Genomic DNA, 6043 nt, shown 5'->3' with positions numbered 1-6043 from the left:
GCTGGATTGTGTGTGCCATGCCGCTGGAACTTGCTAGGGGCCACAGAAGTAAAATAAGACTCTTAACTACCATTCCCACCCCAACAGACTTGCACTAGCCAAGCAGAAGTGGGTGATAGGTTAAGTATATTGTCCGAGACTTTGCATTCCGTTTCCAGGTGGGTACATGATTAATCGCCACTTATTGGTTCACTTAGAGTGTAGTTGCGGGGCGCAGCCATTCACCACGTTTAGTTGCTGTCGTGTTGTGGCTGGAAGTGCTATGGGAACAATGTCGTGGCTGAGGCACAAGCCAGGGATTTCAGCATTCCAGCGGGACAATGAAATGGAACTAGAGGAACCACTCAGCCCCACAGTTCTGTTTCTTGGAAGCGAATTTGGTTGATGGCCGTTCGTTTTTTTTTTTATTATTATTATTTGGAGTCACTACTGTGAATTGGAATCTGCTTCAAAGCAAAGCTTTCTATGCCCCTCGCAATACCAAAATGCATGGCACGAAAGCAAACTTTACGCATTGGGTTTTCACGAAGGCCACATGATGAAATGTGAAGCGCCTCGAAAAAGTGCTTCCGTGGTCGGAATCGAACCTGGTTCTCTTCCGTCGTGAAGCTGCTATCTATCTGATTGTGCTGTTCCAACGTGCTGGAAGCAGCTGGATTTGACTGCAATTCAGGGTGCATGGGAGAAGTTATGCATTTTAACTATCGGTCTCTTATTAAGAAAGGGGCTCTGGATGCTTAAGCTGGCAGTCTTCTTAATGAACCAATTGGATATTTTGTCTCTATGCTTGTTATAACATTTTAACCAAGTGTGTCAATGGCGACTCCTTTCTTGCCTTGCTTTTTGGTCTGTTGAACTGCACAATGTCATTCAAATACTTGCATGCATACACGTAGGTAAATTCTTAGCCCTACCATGCAAGTACTATATCTTCAGGACTCGCAGAAATCTTTTTTTGATCTTCGTGTTGAGCTGTGTCTAAAGGCGTTCTGTGTTCATGATGGGCATGGTTTTGCAAGAAGAGCCGTGCGATATAGAGCATGCTACCACTTTATGTAACCTGAAGTCCTGAGGACACTTAATTAAGAACTTCGAGTTGTGAATGTGAATGCGTTAAAATACAATTGAATGCAGCCATTTGGGAGTGGTGGCCAAAGGGCAAGTGTTGCTGTCGCGGGCCTAGCCTATAGGCACCGTAAAGTTTTGAAAGAATTTCCACCCAAAGTACAGAGATATCGAGTGAAAAATACGGGCGATCTTTCGGGTCAGTTGTGAACGACTAGAAACTGTGGAGATATCAAGAAGAAAAAAACCCGCCCGCATCTTCCCACGGGGGGAACTCGAGTAAATGCGTCGCAGAGTGGTGGGGGTATCGCGTGAATGTTGCGTAATTGGGTATGGTTTGGGAATGCTTAATTGTTATTTCGTCTTTCTTATTCTTGTTTATTGAGTGAAGGAGAAGCGAAGGCAAGGAGTGTAAAGTTAAAGTCTGTCTGTATTGCTTGGTGCCGTCAAGCAAAGCGTCAAGTCAAGCGAAAGCCAAGCAAAGACGCCCTTGACTGAATTCCGAACGCGCGCTCCGCCGCTTATATACACACCGCCCGCGTTCGAGGGAGAGGAGTACGGGGGAGAGACGCGCATGCGCACACTTCCGTACACAAGCGCGCGAACTTTCCACGCACCCACCACGCCGTTATCCACCACGCACCCACTGCCGCAGCTGTTGTTGAGAGCGACGGAGCGCACGGGGTACACGCGCTCCTCCCGCACTGCCGCACCTGTTGTTGAGAGCGAGGACGGTACGGGGGAGAGACACGCACCTGCGCCTCGACGCGACGCGCATGCGCAGTGAGCGTGTGGACGGCGCTGACAACATCGACGAGTGACATCGCGAGCCTAAGAAATGCTCCGCATTTAAAATACCAGATGGCTGAACTTTCGGTTCAGGTGCGGAAAGGACAAATAAGTGATTGCATCAACACATAAATAGATGATTCCCGTTTATTTTCTTCACTCATCGGCTCGGAGGCCCATCAATTTTAGGGGTAAGTGATCTTTGGGGTCTTATGGGGTCTTTTAGTAGATTGAATATTTCTCCTTTAAAGGGGGGTGGGCGTTCCCTTGAAACTTTACGGTATGCGAGAGTTATTGGTGGGTATGTTGGCGTGGCAGTTACATGGAAAATTGTGAAGCAGCTGTGAGCTTTTGATGATGACATTCAAATCCCATGTACGTTCAAGCCCGGCATGTCTGGCGCGATGCAGAATGTTAATTAAATGTAATCATAAGCTGCACCCCTTACCCAAACCGGCCTAGGACCCACAAATTTCACTTATTGATCTTTGAAATCGGGGTGATTGGCAGGCTTGTGTTGAAAGAGTACAACTAGATGGCGCCATGTTCTGCAGAAAGAGCCTGGCATGTATGCATAAGGGAACAGAACCTCCTTTTGAAGATGCCTATCATATTCACTGGCCAATCCACTGAATGGATTTGTTGTGCCTATATTCAGCCTTAAGTTATATTCTGTAGCAACAAGTCGAACGGCATGTACCAATGTCGGCGTTTTTTTAATGCCAAAGGCCACAACTCATTCACTATACTGTGGAACAAGTTAAGAATGGCAATAGCTCATGTATGGTATCACTCTGCCTGAGTGACGGATCCGGATGTTAACGGGAGCGTGTGTTTTGAAAGGAGACTGCTATCAATGACTGATGTCGTTCGCCTTTGTTTCACATAGTTTGTCATCGCGGCAGTAGTTTATAAGCATGCAAGTCCAAAAAATGGCGTGTGCCGTGTGCAAAATATACCCAGTAATGCACTACTTGCGCGGCGCAGAGTAACATACAGCTGCAGTGACGAGGCACAGCAGTTGCCATTCTTAAAGGGGCTATGCAGACATAACACGAGTTTGGTTCATTTGAAAGATTGCCTCTTTGGAATCATACTGACACCACGTTTAACGAACGCTTCACTCAAGCTATTTAATTAGGAAAAAAGGAAATGGCCATGCGAACCACTAGCTCATTTCCCGCAACAGAACCCTGATGTCACGTGTCCAGCTGTGCGATTGGCTAAGGTCGGCAAAAGCAAATGCAAATTAGGCACAGCTTATAAGCTTGCCGAATGAGCTATTTCGCTATTTACGCTTAATTGTAATGCACATTCATTTTACAGCAGTGAGAATGGTGGGGTAAACAATTAAAGTTACTAAAATGCGCGCAAGCACAGAAGTACCGTTTGCACTGCCGTTGGTACCATGGGAGCACTACGCTGTTTTAGCGGCACATTACTCCACCGCTTTGGAGTTGTCTAATACCCCTGCCCCATGGGCACTTTCAATCCTTATTGAAGCGAAGCGTGATTGACTTTTCAAGTGCGCTCGACGCACCGCTGCTGCTACACGGCATGTTTCAATCCCGATCAAGAAATTGCGCCGGTTGCTTTTACGTATGCCAGATAGCACCAAAAATGTATTTCGCGTAAGCCTTAATTTCGTGGCCGGCGTCTGGTAACCTTGCCTGGTCGTAGGTATACGCAACTATATAAATGTTACCACTTGCTTATGTGGGTCCATATTATTCCAAGTTATTCCATACAATTTCTGGCAATAGTTGAAGCTGTCAGCTTCTGTGCCATTAGTCAGAGGGGCCAGGGTATCACCGCTTTCGTCCGATCCCGCTTGAAAAACCAGGATTGAGTTCGAGCGAGATCGGTCTCGATCGTTACTGAAACTGCCATGTAGCCTGATCCGGATTGACTCAATTGCGATTGAAAGTGCCAGTGTGACAGGGGTATAACACGACACTGGCCGACTGGCGTAAGCGATGCCTTACGTGAACCTGTTTGTTAAGTATACCCTATTTTTCACGAAACGATTACTTTCTACAGCAGCAAAAGCAAGCCAGGTGCAAATACAGTCAAAAACAAAGCAACGGTGGACAACAGTCCGTGTATGAGCATGGTAGCGCCATCTGGGAAGACTGACTGCAAGCAAGGCTGCAGAGCCAAATGACGCAGGGGAAGTTCATTTGAATACGCGTACTTATGACTTCATTGCTGACGTCCCAAAAACACACGATTTGGCGGGAAAAGCATAATTTTAACCAGAGTCCTTCAATGCTTCTCTGGTCATGAAACTCCCGGCCAAGTTTCATACGGGGACAAAGACTACCGCGAGAGGCGCCACCGCAGATCGGAGGGCATCGGGCGGCCGCCGCTGCTTTGTAGCCAGACCGGCAGGCAGGAACGCAGTATCAGCATGCCCATTCGCACCAAATTTTTTTGCACTCACACAATGTTTAGTCCATTTGAGCGGCCCACGACACGTAAAGTGAAAGCGCACTGCTGATAAGGCGGCGAGCGTCTGCTTTATCTTACTCCGTGGTCCGTTCCCTGCCAAACGCGCTCTGACCATGCTCCCGGCTGCCCTTTGATCAACACCAGCACCGCGGCACGGCCTCCCTGGGCAGCGTACAAAGCTCTCCCATAGCTTGACGGCGAAGTTTCATGACCAGAAAGGCATTAAAGGACTCTGTTTTAACCTAATTAAGTTGATTAATTTCTCAGTGAATACGGCGCATTGTTTGCTGCCGGACAATCGCTGGGGGCGTTAAATGCAAGATCTTTCGAATAAAATAAACTTGTGTTTTATCTGCACGGCCCCGGTACCCGAGAAAAGGCCCACTTTTAGCCGATTACTGTCCGAGCCGAGTGATGGGAGTGAAATCTCTACTCGCCTTCAGGAAGCCCTCAGTTCGATTGCCATCCTGACAATGACAGCTTCTCCAAAAATCAAATTCATAGTTAAGTTGGCTATTCTAAATTATGGGAGAGAGCGAATTTCACCCAAGGGGTCCGAAATCCTAAAATCCTGCTCCCTTGATGAGCGGAACGGGAAGCTGATACAGGCACAAGCCCACTCAGGGCTGGTGAAAAACGAGTGTGCGCACAATGCGGCTCGAGACTTTACCAACTGTTTTTCCCATATATGCCTATGGTGTGGAAAATCCTCGGACTACCCGCAGACTATCCGCGAAGAGCTCTAGCAAAAGGCAACCTGTGGTTTGACGGCTCCTCCAAACAAACTTGTACCCCTATCTTGCATGTAGTCATTGACTCATTGTTATCGTGGAGAGTTTTCAGACATGTCAAAGATAGAAGAAGCGGGCCGATCTTGTGCATATATTATGGGAATTGAGAGGGAAGGATAAAACTTTATTTGGTCCACGTCATTCAGGTCGCACTTGTAACCCCGGGTGGCACCCTCCACTCACCAGCGACTTCCATGTGAATAGCTCCCTATCGATTAACCGGACCTGAAGGTCTGGATGGGAGCTGCAAAAAGCAGCCTCCCGGTGCTCCTCAGAGGTGATTAGTGGGAACGTATTTTGTGGGCATGCTCAATGATGTGAAAAAGGGTGGTGTGATATCCGCACCGGCGGCAGGCCGCGGCTGGGTAGAGACTAGGGTGCATATGTGTATCAGACGAGCTAGGTGGGGAAGCTGTTTGGTTCTAGTAAATGCCAAATGTGCGTCCGCCGGTGGGTAGATACGGCAGAAGAGGCAGTAGTGTGGTGCTGTTCAGCTCAGACCCGGTGGCGGATCATCTCTTGGCCATCCTGTTAGCCGAAGACGCTGCATGCTAGGACACAATGTGGCCGATGTCTAGGGTGGAGGGCTAGCTCTTCGAAACAAACTGAACAAATAAAAGTTTCCTCCAACAGGTTACACCGTTACACTGCATGGCATTGCACATTACAGAATAGCGAACTTCCTTGGTGTGCAATGCACAGGGAAATGATTTGGCGTACGGGCCTCAGCCTTTCTGTCTAGCCTTACGTGCCACCCAGGGCCAAGTTCTCTGCAAATAACGATTATTATATTATTATTATTAATCAGGCGTCAAAGAACTTGAAAGCGTCCCTGAAATCGTTCCATGGAATTTAGATACACTAAACCGAAGTCGCAGGTCCTGATTCAATGCCGCTGGCAAGGCTTAGAGAGCACGTTTTTTTGATGCACGTGATGCACACCGACC

The sequence above is a fragment of the Haemaphysalis longicornis genome, unplaced genomic scaffold, assembly GCF_048455015.1.
Source record: "Haemaphysalis longicornis isolate Haplotype H1 unplaced genomic scaffold, Haemaphysalis longicornis Haplotype H1 scaffold_12, whole genome shotgun sequence".
In the NCBI taxonomy this organism is placed as follows: Eukaryota; Metazoa; Arthropoda; class Arachnida; order Ixodida; family Ixodidae; genus Haemaphysalis; species Haemaphysalis longicornis.
Note: the sequence above shows the minus strand (reverse complement) of the source record.